Consider the following 17,792-nt stretch of genomic DNA (forward strand, 5'->3'; position numbering starts at 1 on the left):
ACCTGGTCCGACGGACCAAATCCATCGAGGTCCTAAGGATTTGTTCCGTCAGACCAAATCCGTCAACAAATCCTATCGTGTATGGCAGGCGATTAGGATAATCCGGATATCCGAATCCAAATAATCAACGGATAAAATCCGAATTATCCGAATAATCCGGATATTTTAAACTTGTTGCTTAATTATAAAAACTTAAACATTTGTTATTTAATTTATAGGTATTAGACTGTGATTTATTTAAGACGGTAAAACTTAAAATTTAAAAATAATAGTTTGACTCAAAAATGTTAGTTAAGTTATATCATTTTGACATTTTATCATAATATGTAATTATTTATCGATAAGAATATTTAATTATCTCAAACATATTCGGCTTTAATACGATTTTGCAATATAAGTTTTATTTTATGTGGATATTAGTGTTAGATTATATTTTGATTAGATAAAATTATTTAAATTGCCGATTTTATTATCGCTTTAGTCGTAATGACATTTAATGTTAATTTTCGTTCAGTCCGTATTTTATTCGTCAACTATCAACATCATAAGACAATATTAATATCAATATCAATATTTGCTTATTATTATCAATATTTTATGTTATATTATTATCGTTTAAACAATAACTATGAATCGTAGTAACGTTTGGAAATATTTTAATCGCGGTGAAACAAATGAAACAGCGACGTGTAAAATATGTAGTCAAATTTAGAAAAATATGGGGTCTACTTCTTCTTTGTGGTATCACTACAAATCGTGGCATAATACTAATAATGGAATCGATGCAGTAAAATTAACTGAGGAGAGGTAAGCCATTATTAATTATTTTATGTTAAAAATAGGTAAGAAAACTATTATATAATATTCTTTTTTAAATTTCTAAATTTTGAACTTAAGTAGCGAAACAGAACAGATATCAACATCTTCAGATATGTCATCTTCGACATCAATACCAACATTAATATCATAACCACCCCAAAAACGTTTATTAACTACGGACGGCTGGACGTCTTTGGCTATAGATTCTTATATAACATTCATATGTCACTACTTTAATAAAAATTGGGAACTATGTACTCAAGTATTAGGGTTTGAAGAAATGCGAGAAAACCATACGGCAGATAATATACAAGATAGTTTAATTAATATTATTGAAACGTGGAATTTAACTGGTAAAGTCACAGGGATAAGTCACGATAATTCTGCAAATGTAACTAATGCTGTTCGAAACTTACAAGAACGTAATATTTATTCTAGTCCGTGTGCCGCTCATACACTGCAATTATCTATAAATAAAGGTCTTGATAATAGAATGTGTAGCCGTTTATTAAAATTAGCCTCGACATAGTTGCTGTTTTTAGGCACTCTTCAAAACGAACAAATGCTTTAGAAAACAAAATCAACGAATTAGGACAAAAAAAATTGTGCTTAATACAGAGATGTCCGACTAGATGGAATTCTAGTATGGATATGTTAATGCGTTTACTAGAACTTCGGCCATCTATTGTATCTATAATATTAGATCGTACATTATTCAACACAAAAACAGTAAAAAAATTAGAAATGCTCGAAGAAGACTGGGAGCACTATCAAATATTGGTGAAACTTTTAAAATCACTGCAATTAACTACGACAGTTGTATGTTATGAACGACAAGTTACAATATCAATGGTAATTATTTTGTATTCTATTTTTATTTTATGATGATAATAAATGCTTTATTAAATATAATAATTTAATAGGTAATAGTAAATTTATTTTAAATTTATATACACAATTAAATTATTAAATTATTTAGAATGATTATATTTTAATACTTTTAAAAAAATTATTATTAAGCTTTAAAAAATTCAACATTAACAAGCTCAAAATTATATATATGTTTCTCTAAATTTTCTCTAAAAAAAAAAAAACATTTCATTATAAAACCAATAATTTTTTTATATCACTAAGAATTTAATAAATATTAATAAAAAAAAACATATTTTTTAGATACGACCAATTGTTAAAAGTCTTATAGAAAAGCATTTAAAACTCGAGGATACAGACTCAAGACTTGCAATGGTGTTTAAAGAAACAGTGTGTAATGAACTACGTCAGAGGTTTAATATTGACTTTGAAGAAGAAAATGGAACTGCAGCAGACATTTATTCGGAATATAGGGAAGTAAACATAGCACAAATTGCAAGTCTATTATAGACCCAAGGTACAAGAATTTACAATTTGAATCATCAGATCGTATACGAGAAATTATTAAACAAAAAATGCGTTCAAAGATACAGTCAATTAGATGTATATCTGAAAATGAAAACACTTCAAATACTAAACAAAGTACTGTATTAGATGATTTATTGGGGATAGTTCCACTAAATTCTGAGGATGAATTTTCAAGGTACTTGGCTGAACCACAAATTAATCATAATGATGATCCGTGTTTGTGGTGGAAATCGCGTGAACTTACGTTTCCTTTTTTATCTGTTCTCGTGAAAAATATTCTTTGTATACCGGCTTCTTCGGCATCTTCAGAACGTGTTTTTTCTACTACTGGATCAATTCTATCCTCAAAGAGAAATAGAATGACCCCCTTTCATTTATCAGCCCTAGTATTTTTAAATAAAAATATTTGATTCCAAACTAAACAAATATAAAAACAACTATTTTCATTATTATAGTGTGTATCCCGTTTATACTTAAAATTGCATTAAATGTGCCTGTGCGTTAAATTTATTTATTAAAAAAAATATTATTATATTGTGTAGATATGTGTATATCGTATTACTTATTTATTATGTATTAATTATTTTTATAGTTGATTTTGCTATGATTATTATTTATTATAAATGTTAAAATTATTGTTATTATTTAAATATTTAATATTTGCTAAGACGTGATCTTTTTTCTATAATATGAAATATAATATTATAAACTACTACTAACTGCATCAACCGTCAACATATTTTTAAAACCTTCCTTTATAATAATGTAAAAATTTGAATTATTCGGATTATTCGGTTATTAAATTTTGGATTCGGATATTCGGATTATCCGAATATCCAAAAATCCGGATTTTTGACATCACTACTTTCGAGTGAAATTTGAAACTATAAAAAATATTCCAGCAAAGACTACAGCTTATTGTCTAATTTTACACAATCAAATTCTAACATATAATCCATTTAATAGGGATGTAAGAAAATTTTAATTTGATTTAATCACTGTAATTTAAATATATGTTATACATTAAAACATTATGTTTAATCTGCTCAAAAGGGAAGTAAACTTCAAAAATTATGAAATTTTTGCTAAAAAATTATTTATAATAAATAACTATCAAGAACATGAAAAGTGAAAAATAAAACGAAAATTACAAAATAGCGAAAATAAATCGAATGAAGTTACTTTAATTTTCCGAGAAAGTTTTACTATAAAGACATACTTTGTTATTCATCTTAATACATTCATCGATCCGCTTTGAATTAAAAATATGTTGTTCTTTGTTAAGATTAATTTTACACTTTTTTGGAGTAACAACAAAAAATAAAAAAATATCACTAATTTAATTTGATTACAAATTATACACATATTCAGGCTTGTTTTAGATAATATAGATAGAAAAAACAATTAATATAATAAATAATTATTATTCTTATAGATACTAATTTAATAATATTTTCAACAAACTTTATTTCTGATTATAAATACTGATATTTCAATAATTACATAAATATTTAAAACTAAAATGTTTATTTCTATGTTATAAGTAAAGACCGGATTTTGCATATAATGCATGTTCATATTTTTATAAGCAATTACATGCAGTAAATGGGTTTTCATCAATCATACTTAAATAAATAATATTAAAAATTTTTATTTTGCATATTTTTGCATATTTTGAGTACAAGTGCATATTTTATATAAAAACGCATGTTTTTGCATGTTACGTATACACTAGGTATACATTTAATTTAATCTAATTTAATTTTTAAATTAAATTTTATAATGGTATGTACAATTATTATGTATACATTTTTCCACAATACAACAATTGAAAATATTTTTAAAAATATAATATTTCGTTAAATAAGTATTCACTATTCAATGCATACTGGTTTTTGTATCGTATATTTTTATTTTATTGATTTTGTCTAACATTATCGTCAATACTACAGAACACGAACTTATAGCCAGATGACTATAGTTCGAAGCGTACATTCGGCAATAGTGTTGCTAATTTTAAAAGAAATTGCTAAAATACACCAAGGTGAGACTGTTGACTTGAAGAGTTCCTCTATCAAACATTTTTCCCCGAAAATGTTGTCGAGTTTAAGATATGTGCCCATAACAAGCGTTGATGTGGAACAAAGTTTTTCTGCATATAAACATATTCTCACAAACCGCCGTCATAATTTAACCGAGGTCAATATGGAATATACTATTATTTTTCCAATATCGAATACATTGTATATTTTTTCATTTTAATTTATTTTTATCATCATTATATAATATAATATTGTAGTTTAGGTATTTATTTTTTCAAAATTTATACTTTGATTTTGTAACTTTACAATAAATAAATAGCTGAATAATCAAAAATTATTTTACATGTTTTGCATTTTTATCTTGCATATTTTGACATTTAATAGTGCATGTTTGCATGCATATTTTACAATTTAAAATGCATATAAATCCGGTCTTTAGTTATAGGTAAGAAAATGGTTCAAACCGATTTTGTGTTTAACTTATATAATTATAGGGACACGTGAATTTATACAAGTTCTGCAAATTAATTTAATTGCTCTTATTACCTATCAAATACTTACTGACTGTACTTAATATAATCTTAACTTAATTATAACCTGAGGTTATCAAATTTTATTTCATGGATCTTCGATAATTCTTTTTCCATTAAAATATAAATATACCTTCTATTTAATTTTATTATTCAATACCTTGGTAACACTTCAATCTTTACTAACACTTCCAATCATTGTATAATAATATCAACAGACAAGGATATCTAATTTATTATTATCTTTAGATATCTAAATTAAAAACGACTCGTCAGCGCCTAAAAACTGTTTAATATAGGCAAATTAAAATACATTCCGGATAAATACGGTCCGGATGAATACGTTCCGGGCAAGTATTACGGTTTTTTGACGTTTTTAATTCCGGACGAATACGATCCGGATAAATATGTTCTATAACTACAGGGTGATATTTTTTATCGTGAACCAGTTAATATCTCGGGAAGTATTAAGAATTTTAAAATAATTTTTTTTAAGCTATAAAATACAAAAATAACATATTACAATTTACCATCATGGTTACATAATATATCACTGATTACTGATTCATGGTATACGGTATTATCAAGTATTATCTTAGTAGATAAACGATAATAAATGCCAGTTAACTGTTTCCAAAAACATGTGGTTATTGGTTAATCGTTAATGTTAGTTTTCCATTATCCAATATCGAATAAAAATGATTAACTAATTATTATTTTTTGAATGTTTAACCACAGAAAACGTTTTAAGTAAATACTAAATTATGTATATCATTTAAAATATAAATTTAAGATTTATACCAATTATTTCAACGCATATTATATTTTTTGATAGTGTTATTTTAAAAAATTTGAATTTAATTAAAAATATACTTTTATCTAATCAGCAATATATATAGTATTATGTGTATGGCAATTAGATTTCATATTTTGCCGACAATTTTTTTTTACATAATTTATTGGTAAGTTCAATCTAAAATTAATAAATTTAATAAATTAAATCATTTAATCAAAAAACATATAACTCCTCATGAGCTTTTAGATTTTATAATAAAAAGTAAGTGATAACAATTCTTCCAAACAATGTTTTACTTTGTATTTTTTTTTTTTTTTTTGCAGGCGATTTAAAAGAAGATATCTACCCTCAGATTACTAAACTTTGTCAGTTGTTATTAAAAATCCCGGCTACGACTTCTTCTAGTGAACGTTCTATGAGTATATTAAAGCGTGTTAAAAATTTTCTTAGAAACACAATGACTAATGAGCGGCTATCAAGTTTATCATCTATGGCAATTAAAAAAAAATATACTAAACGATATGGCAAGGGATCCAACATTTGTAGAGAGTTTTATGGATAAATTTTTCGAAAAAAAAGATCAAAAGATTGAATTGATTTATAAAAAAATTTAAACCATACACAGGAAGTGTATATTTTGTAATTTAATTTTAGTATCAAATCTATACTTATTACTCAGGTAAATAAAAGAATTTTTATTATTCAGTGTATTTGTTTCAGAACATAGTTTTATTAATTTAATTTGTCGGTATCCCCAGCATATTTAGTTACGGGCCGCCACTGCCGGACATATACTTTTCAGGTTATTATAGCCCTCCCATGATACAAATTTTTATTTATTGCACAATCTACATTGACATACAAGTATTACTCATGTATTATAATACAAACGCAGTAGGTATACTTAATAATGGTCACTGTACACAAATGAAAAAAACTAAAAAATTATATTATCCTCTCAAACTCCATGTACGGCGTCATGGCGTGAAAGCACAAATGAAACAAAAATTAATATAGGCGTGGCAGTAAATCCACTGATTTTAGTTTCCCGAGGAATAATGGGATAGAATAAGCAATCAAGATAATATTGTAAAATATAAACATGGCCAATTTTCCCCTCTGGAGAACAAACGTTCATAATCACCCTCGGTACACGCCCTTGTCATAAATTTATGACCTTAAGTCTATTAATTGTATTTTCATCCTTAGCGTTCCGCGAAAATGTCTAACGCTGGTTCGAAAGAAAAATAATTGATATTATTATTACCCGTCAAACCTCTCCCTATCGTAACCTTTTGTAGTTTATATATAAGTAATATTTCCCTTTATTTCATTATTATCATGGGCCAGAGTCTTTATCCTTTTCTTAAATTGATTTTCAAAACAGTTACTCATAATATACTCGTATTTTAATGTTTACTTATTAAATTATTGTAATTCAATTCAATGGTGCATTTTATTCTTAATAGTAATTATTAATTTCAAACATTTCAGTGATTATTCCATATCTATTAAAATTATACTAGTTAATCTTCATCCACCAATTCTATTGATTTTGATGATGATTTGAACAGGGGCGTATCCAGAGTCGGGGAACTGTGGATCAAGCCATTTCAAGAGGCCATTTATTAGGGATTAAACTGAATTAGAAATTAATAGCTTGTAAAAAAAAAAACACGATATGCTCATAAAAGTGTATAAGTATATTTATATTACATTTTAGAATTAGTGATACCACCGATAATGACTTATTTACTATTAATAAATATAATCTAATTTTATCAGCACAACAAACGTACGGAATAAAATATGATTTACTTCACTTTCTATAAAAACGATATAATTTAAAATATAAATTATTAATTGAAAAATTTAAAATTTTGAATATACATGGCATTCATTTTTCAAGTAATTCCGATGGGCCAACTGTCAAGAGTCCAAATCAAGGTTTAAAGAGGGAAAAAAATGTCCAAAAGGCCAATTTTGTCAACAAATATTAACTGTGGATCAGCTGACCCCCTGAACCCCCCTAGATCCACCCCTGTATTTGGATCCAGTAGAGCTGTCACTATCATTCTTCGAAGAAGTGAATTCTATGTATAAACTTAATGTTTTAGAACGATAATTATCGTTCATGTGTTCTAATCAGTTTATTTTTGTACATTTTTATTGACATATTTTTATCAATACAATATTGTACAATATTGTTATCATATAGAAGTTGAAAATGCAAACGACAGTTTTCGTGGTATCGTGCGATATTTTTATTGTACGATATTTTATCGTTATTATATGAACAACTCTATTTATATTCATGTAATTTTAAGTATCGTACGATAACATTTTAATACGATAAAAATATCGTCCAATAAATAATCGTTCCATGTGTACCGGCCCTTATAACTAAGACTAGGATTTTGATGCATCTTTTTTTCTGATGTATAGTAACGTTGATCTGTAAGTATAAAATATATTTTGGGCAATACTGTATATTTTAAATTAATTTTTGTTTCTCATTTTTTTGCATTTTTAGACAAAATTAATCTTAAATGCATTTCTATGGCATTTTTTGACAATTTTAGAGCATTTTTAACTATTTGTTTATAGAACGAAAATTATGAAAAAAGGATATTATTCAACGACAATCATTTTTGTTTCAAAATACAATGCAGCATATTATTATACAATGTAATAGTAGTTTTGTTCAAGTTAGTAATAATGACTAGCAAAAACATTTTAAAACATTTTTTTTTTTAAATTATGATTTAGAATGAATGAAAGAAAACAGAAATATAACAGAATTAGTAGTAACGTACAATACTATTAAAAAAAAAAAAAAACACACTATTGTAGTATAATTTTACATTTTTTTCCCCAATTTTTAAGCTATAATAAATATAATTTAAATGCGTTTTTATTGTGCATTTTTTGAGATATTTTATTATTTTTATAGAGAAGAGAAGGAGCAAGTGCACAATCTTGCCTTCTCTAATGATCACCCATTACTATGACTATATTTAGAGAACAAATTAAGTAAAATTGTTAGACCCCCCCCCTTAAATAATTTCTAGTTACACCACTGATATGACTTTCTCTATTTGCACTCCACTTTGCTTTTTATATTACAGAAATATGATTGATGAGATTAAATAATGATTTTAAACATTGTGTGTATTAATTGAATATCTACAAAGAATATATTAAAATATACAATTATTTAATTAGCAACATAAGTTTATATTAAATTTGTGTATGTGTGCCAGCAGTAAATAAAATAAAATACATCTCGAATGTATACAACATTTATTTTTGGGTGTTCCGAACATTTCGATCTTAAAATAAAAGCAATCGTTGAAATTATAATTACAATCGTTTCAGACTACAGTTGGTAATTCCGAAACGCTCCGAAATAGATTCAATGTGCAAATTTAAAAAGCAAATATAATAATCAGGAAAATGTAACCCTCCGAAAAAATCAGCAATCATTAACGGAGTAAAATTAATTTACATACGTGAAATTGAATACATAAAACTGTGGATGTGAACAATCAGATTTATTATATTTGCCTGTTAGTAGTGTGAAAACCCCTCACGTATCCTAATTTATTTAAACTCTATTGTACTGGATTAATCCTTTGCGTCAGTTGTGGCTTATGGACGTGCATCTTTTACCACGCAAAGGATTAATATACAAAACTGAGATCTGCAGCGATCTAAACTGTTGAAGGATCAACCGTGCAATAATTCATATTAAAAGGGAAGTATTAAATAAAATAAATATGGGGTGGATTGTGAATAAATTTAATCGCGTTCGTCCGATTTAAATATTATTAATTGTTTATTTTGTTATTTGTGTCAGTATTATTGTTCTGGATCAACAATGACTGACAGTTTAAGGCTGTAATTATAAGGCACAAATGGAACCTAACCCGACTTTTGAGCATATCTATATACTAGATATAGTATACATGATTTTTTTGTAGTTACCGAAAAAAAAATGGCCAATATATCTAACTCAGGTTCGAGGACAAAGTAAATTAAAATTAAAAATTATAAATGAGTTCTGAGAATTATCGGGGAAAAAAAAATTTGATTTTATATGATATTGACAGACAATTATACCCTTATATACCCTTATAATAATCAATCTGTTATTAAGTGTTTTTATATTAAGTGTATATATTTATGAATTAAAAGTATAATCGTCTATGAATACATGTATCTGAAAAACCTTACTAAGTTAGTAAGAGTTAGCAGGTTTGGATAAAAATTCTAAACCTGCCTTTTTTATCATATATTAATGGTTGTATTTTCTTAGTTTTCTTCATTAATAATGAATATAGAAATCATTAAGATAAACTCAAAAGAATATACTATACAATACTCAACAATATAATAATAAATATAATTTTCTTAAAATTATATTTGTACATGTTCACACATTTTAATATCACGCATACATTATCTCCGTTAATTCAAATTACAGTATTATGAATTAATCAAATTGAAAAGCCATATCCTCCTGAGGCCCAACACGTATTTAAATTATGTAATACTACAAGCCCAATGTCTATTTCAATGGACATTTTTTTTCCACGTATAAAGGCCCGGCCTAACCAAAATATTTGTAGTACTGTCAACCCGATGTCCATTAAAATGGACATTTGTTTTTTTTTGTTAAGTGTTTTTTTTATAATTCTTGAGTATACTAAAACTTTCAAAATCGTTATGATCTAATTAAATACAATATTTTACACAATGTAAAAACATTATATAATACTAATTCATTGTTTTAAGTATCAGAATAGTATCAATTAAATTATATTGTTCTATGCAATATTTTAATGTTGATATCCTTAACGTATATTAAACTTATAAAAATATAATTTTTTTTTATTTTTGATAATCTTTGTATATGTGTATATTGTAATCTTATTTTTAACATTTGGGATCAAAAAAATTTTTTCAACTTATTTTAATTTATAATTGAAAATTGTCCATTGAAATGGACACTGGGTTTTTGTTCATAAACAGCGACATTAAAATATTTAATTGAAGTTATATGTCGTTATATCAACAATATATTTATATTTATTTTGGGTTTTATTAAATTTCTCAATAGTGTTTATTATTTTTATTTAATGTTTATTACTGATGTCAAATTTTGTTAGTGCAGTGTCGCTGTTGCGATCGTATTAGTTAATGTGCGTAGTGCGTGTATGTGCTTATCAAATATTTTTTTTACCTATATTATTCATAATGAATCGAGGTAAAGTATTAACGAATGACAATATAAACGTACTTCTTGAACAAATTGACAATGGCAATACTTCAGAGTTTGATGGAAGTGAGGAAGAAGAAGATTTTGATTTGGTAAATAATATAATAGATAACGAGAACATCGATCAATTATTATTAGAAAACGATGAATATTTTGAAAAATTAGAAAACTCTAATTTGAATTATAGTTACACTAATACATCAGTAGATGCGAGCCAGATTGACACTTATACAGTAATTAATTCTGAAAATAATTTGAATCCTAACATACAACAAATTAAATACATAAATACTATGAAATGGCTAAAAACAAATAATTTTAAACCCAAAAAAAAATTAATTCGTTCTTCACCTGATGAATATAATGACTCAGAAAGACATGACTGGACCCCTATAAATTATTTTAATCAATATATTAACGAAAAAACTTTTGAAAATATGGTAAATTGCTCTAATATTAGAAGTGTTGTAGAAACAGGAAAATCTATACTAGTGACATCAATTGAAATGAAACGTTTTATCGGATGTAATATATTTATGTCAAGCTTAGGATATCCAAGAATGCGTATGTTTTGGGCAAAAACCACTAGAGTACCTCTTATTAGTAACACTATGTCCAGAAATCGTTTTTTTTTAAATCCGTAGTTTTTTAAAAGTTGTAAATGACAATGCAATAACTAATGAAGAAAAAAAAGATTCTTTATGGAAAGTTCGTCCGTTGTTAGAAGCAGTAAGAGCTGGCTGTTATCGGTTGGTACGAGATGTACATTTAAGTATCGATGAACAAATAATACCATTTACAGGAAATACTAAAATGAAACAATTTGTGAGAGGAAAACCCAATCCAATTGGATTAAAAAATTTTATTTTAGCCAATAAACATGGATTAGTGTTAGATTTTTGTGTATACCAAGATAAAGGTTCATCGTTTATTACAGAAAGTAAATATCCTCTAACTGTAGGTGAATCAGCAATTATTCATTTATCAAAGACCATACCTCCAGGTACTTGTGTTTATTTTGATCGATTTTTTACTACGCAAAAACTTTTAGATATTTTGAAAACAAAGAAAATTTTGAGTACTGGCACTGTTATGAAAAATAATATACCAAAAACGGTCAATTTAGTATCAGATAAAATACTCATAAAAAAACCGAGGGGGACAACGATACAATATGTTAGAGAAGATAAAAAGGTATGTCTTATTAAATGGATTGACAACAAACCTATACATTTGCTTTCAACTGAATGTGGGAAAAATCCAATTAATATATGTAAACGTTGGAATAAAATGAAAAGAATGAAAATTGATGTACCTCGGCCTATTATTGTAAAACAGTATAATGAAAATATGGGTGAGGTAGATTTATGTGATCGTACGATCGCATACTACCGCATGAAGTATAGAACAAACAAATGGACATTAAGAACAATAATGCATTTTATCGACTTAGCAGTAGTAAACAGTTGGATACTTTATAAACAAGATTTAAAAAGAAAAAATACTCCAGAAAAGAAAATCCCGCAGCTCCTTGATTTTAGAATTACGTTAGCCCATGAGTTAATAAATAGTACACAAGAGGACGACAGTCAAGATTCAAACGACGAATATATTGATCGTCAGTCAAATTCAAGCAAACATGTCCCGTTGCCACCAGTGAAAATTAGAAATGCAGGTATATAAAAATAAATAAATATTAAACTACCTATAGTAAATTAAAAATTATTTGTATTTCAATTTGTAGGAGCTGAACATTTGCCGAAAATGATGGAACTTAAAATTTCTCAAAGGTGTCGAAAAGAAGGCTGCAAACAAAAGACAAAGTTTAGGTGTATTAAATGTAATTTATATTTTTGTATTAACGTAAAAAACAATTGTTTTAAAAACTTTCATGTCAAAAGGTAGTTATTGTAAAAATAAAAATATTGTAATAATAATATAATAATTTATTAATAATGTTAATAAATTGTAATTTTGAATTAACTTCAACCCAACGTCCAATTCAATGGACATTTTAAAATATGTGTTATCGATGAAATGGTACCAGATAAAAATTATCAAACATATGTTTATCCTTCCAAATTATCACTAGTTTAAGGTTATATTGACAAAACTATAATATAAACAAAAAAAAATGGCGGGCTTTTGTGGGGAAAATGTCCACTGTAGTGGACAACGGGTTTATGAAAATACAAAAATAAAATTAAGCTTGGGCGCTAAAGCAATTATAATAATTTCCATTATAATGGACATTGGACCTCAGGAGGATATATGAGAATCAATATTTAGAATTGTCATTGAAAATTTATGACGTTTTTTTATATTTTATAAATAAATTTATCTCATTTCATCTAAAACTTATAATTAAACCATTGTTTCTCATAAATTACTTGGTAGAATTTATTTAGCATACTAAGAAAATAAAATATAAAATACAATCTATAGAATGTTAATACAGTCGTATGATAAAATGTAAGTAAATCAAACGTGTTAAAATTAACAATTGTAAATATTGTATTTTATTATATTCTATATTTACTAATGAGTTGTGTAATACACTTATGATTCAAGACAGGGACAGTTAGGTTAGGTAGACGAAGGGGGCGATCGCCCCCCCTGAATCTGCCATGAGCAAAAAAACCGCTAAAAATGTATACATTTCATTGCAATTTGTGTCTTTCTAACACTGTAGCTTAGATTTATTTCTTATTATAAAATTCATTTTTATAAATTTAAAATACTTATTGGTTTGTTCAATAAAATGTTCATCAAAAAAAGTTTTAAAAATATCAATTTCTTTGAAATCGTCAGGTATATCTTCTAACGTGGTTCTGGAATTCAAAGCAGGAGCGGATTGGGAAAACATTTTGGTGCGGGAAAATGGTAAATAGACCGGCTCAAGGTCGTTGTCAATACGTACATCACACCAGCCCCGCCCAGTTAAAAATTTACTAAACAATTATACAGATAATTAGTACTTAATTAGTATGAATTTGTATGGCCCTTCGCGAAATTTGTATGACATTGGTTTGTGAAGTATATCATTTTTTATGTGGGCGGGGTTGGGGTGATGTCACTTCAGCACCGCCCACAAGGAATTTGATAGAATTTGCATATCCAACTATGCTAATATTTAGTATCCAATTGGTACGAATTTGTACGACCGTCAGCGAAGTCAAATTTCTAATCACTTTTTCGAAAATTCGGTTTTCGCGAATACGGCGTTACCCCGGCCCCGCCCACACATCAATATTTTAAATATCTGAAAATATTCTTATTTTTTTTTATTTATTTTTTTGTTGCTTTAGTGTGTTACAGGCAGTTACAATGGCACTGCCTACATCACTGATTAATTTGATTTCCCATTAGATAATAATTGAATACAACTATTTATAAATATTAACGAGTACATTGTTTCAATTTATTTTTATCAAAGGGTGGTGTTTCAAACATAGCTTTAAACTCTATTAAAATCGGTTCATATTAATTTTAATAAGGACATTTTCTTATGAAATCAGTTTATTTTTATCATTTGTTATTTTATTGAAATAATATTTATCTTTTATCCAATAAGCTTTTATTCACATTATATATTCGACCGAGAATACTTCAGTTGGTAAAGTGCATTTTATTTGCATTCATTATTTTCATTTAGAAATTCTAATAAAATAATATTTTAAATTGATAATTAAAATGGCTGGAAGAAAACCGAATGTTCCACATTTTATGGTTTTAGATGCAGTATTGCTCTTTAAAGATCGGATTGTATTTACAGACGACAATGGTGAAAAAATGTATCCAGTACATAATAAAAATATCAATAAAATGGTATAATATACATATAATAACACTCAAAGCTATACATTTATTTATTTCTATATACATATTTATATTAAATTATATTTATTTACAAATTAGTTGAATTGAATAAAATAAAAACCTAAGACTATTCTGTTTGGCAATATTTAACCCTCTTGAAGGGAATGATTAATATTCACTATGTTTAAGTCACATACCATTTTTAAAATACTGAAAAAAACTAGAAGGGTGAGAAATTATAAATATTTAACTTTTTTCTTCCCCCTCCCATATAACTAAGGGCATTTAAATTGTATTATTATTGTACTGACATTATATATGGATCTAGTACATTTCGCTGTCGTACATTTCGCTGCGATCATTTCTCCGCTATTCTATTTTTTTTTGTATAACGTCAATAAAAAATATTGATTGGCCATAAAATTTTGAAATTTCGATAAAATGTTTTTCACACATTGTTTATACTCGTGTGAAAAAATTTCAAAAATCCACAGTTACAATATTTAAAAAAAAACCGTAATCTGCCTATTTTTGGTAGTTAAAAGTTGATAAATATTCTAATATGTATACTAATGTAAGATTTAAAAATGTAATATAATATACTAGAGAAGTTGCTCTTTCCAGCGAACCAAAAAAGTTTACCGGAGCAGCACAAAAAAATGTTATAAGCATTAGAAAATTATATTCTGATGTTTCCGCGATAAAATCCAAAATCGTGAATTAACTAAATTATCCGAATTCATTTGAATTAATTTTTAATTAAAAATGTGTAAAATTGGTGATAAATTGATTATAACATAATATACATATATTTATTATATATTTGCGTAATATTGTTATAATAATTAATAAATTTGTTATTTTTTGGATATTTAAAGTATTTTAGATTTTAAGTGTCATTTTCGAAGTTTTAGTACTATTATTTGCCAATAAACATATTAATATAATGCTTTATTTAGAATGTATTATAAATATTATTTATACTGACTGAAAAATAGTATTTATTTATGTATTATAAGAAAAATTCCCACATTTTTGTTTATTGTCCCGATTTTTTTATATTGTTAACAGAAGATAAGTTTTTTTTTTTTAATAAATATATTCATAAAATTATTATTGTAGATACTAATTCAAAAAATAAAAAAAACTTTCAGTTAAAGATAATAAATTAAATTAAATATTGGTTTACTTTTCTTTTCTTTTTATATTTTTAGGGTAGAGCATATTTCAATTAACGTTTTTCAGTCATATTATAGTGCGCACTACAGTACATTTCCATATTATGAAATCTGTATGTCAGGAAGTCTACAAACCGAAAACAATTTCCTTTAATGCAATACCTTTTGTATTTCAGTACATGCCATCACTTCTTGTTCAACACACAAACAAGGATAAGATAATGGGAGAAAAAGTTTAAAATGCTCTAAAACTGATACTACGGTGGCCACGTATTTGTCCGAGGAAAATATAGCTGTGGAGAAATGGAATAAAAAAATCAAAAAAACAACGTAATTTTAATTCGTATCTTTGTTCTAGTTCAAACTTACGGCATCTCCAAATGAAAAATTCAAAAACCATTCAATCTTTACCATTACTAAAAAATGGTTCTCGTGCTGAAGAATTAAAGAGTTGTTCAATCTCAAACATGGGTAAAATTATTATCAGTAACACGTGTGCATTTGATACGATAACATCAATTTTAATGGTTGCTTTTAATGCTTGTGATAGAAACGAATACAATTCCAAAGTTGATGAATGCGACAATTCGTTACTTAAATTTATTGCAGGATTGGTAAAAAATGGCATAAATTCAAGTAACTTAATCAAACAGAGCTGATTTAATGGTAATATAAAATTTTTAAAATAAATTAAATGTAAGGTAATTTTAACTACTGTAATGCTTTTTACTATAGATAAAATATTTAAGTCTAAAATTAGAGAAATTGGCATATGATACAACTTTGGCAAAGTGTGAAACTACAGCTATCAATATCCTGCACAAAACATTAAAAGATACGCCATCTGCATTTGATAGTATCAGTTGCAGTGTCCAATTGTGTGGAAGAAAAACAGAAATAAAAAAACAAGTTTTATTCTTTACTTATTGTACGAACAGTAAAGATTTACTGAATGGATTACAAAACTACATAGCTCAAAGAACGAGTGATGAAACAAGACTGCAGATGGCCAGATCATAATAGTGAACCATGTAAACGACTACAAACTAGATTGACCCATATTTCAGAGATGCATTTGTTCATAGACATATTAAACTGGGAAGATATAATAAATTTTTTATTATATTAATAAATTTAATTTAATTAAAATAAATTATTCTTATATATTTTATTTTATTTTAGGTGGAGATATCACAAATATCAGTACTGATACTTTGCCTCAACTTAACCTTAAATTAGAAGAGATTCCAGAAATACTTATTAACTCTGGAAAGACATACGAACTTAGAGGCGTTGGTTGCTTTCGCTGTGGCCCCAGTAATTTAAGAACATCAGTTGGTCATTATTTCGGATATTGCAAACATGGACAAAAGAATTGGCTATTATATGATGATTTACAATCTATTGTAAAATATGTTAATGAACGTACAACAGTACCATGCGAATATTTAGTATACATTGTTTAAATCTCAAAAATTGTCATAATCATAATTTATAATTATTTATAAAAAAAATTATGTAACAATTTAAATACAGAAACGGAGATTATAATTTTTTATTGATTTATACTTTTTTTTTTAAGAATTTTTGTAAAATCAAACTCAAACAAATTATTTATGGTTTTAAAGATTTATTGGAATGATAATAATGACTTCAATTTAATTAAAAATATGATGCTAAAGTGGTAAGTATTAGATACTTGAGTAAGTTAAAAATTTAAATTATATTATACATATTCTGAATTGGAGAGTACCTATATTCAATTCCATCACAATTTACAGACATCGGAATATCTGTATAAAATAAGTAAGTGTATTTCAGATAGTACAGCAACAGTCATTTTGAAGGCCATGTAGTAAGCCCAAGGCTAGGCGTATTTTATAATCAGCAGTTAATTAATTAATATCTAATAATCAAAAATAACTTATT

At 26.4% G+C, this 17,792-nt stretch overlaps 1 pseudogene; it reads left to right on the forward strand.

Moving 5' to 3' along the window:
- The first annotated feature begins 718 nt into the window (after window positions 1-718).
- LOC112683767 lies at window positions 719-2,627 on the forward strand (annotated as a pseudogene).
- Window positions 2,628-17,792: the final 15,165 nt, after the last annotated feature.

The sequence above is a fragment of the Sipha flava genome, unplaced genomic scaffold, assembly GCF_003268045.1.
Source record: "Sipha flava isolate LNK unplaced genomic scaffold, YSA_version1 235_pilon_pilon, whole genome shotgun sequence".
NCBI classification, from domain to species: domain Eukaryota; kingdom Metazoa; phylum Arthropoda; class Insecta; order Hemiptera; family Aphididae; genus Sipha; species Sipha flava.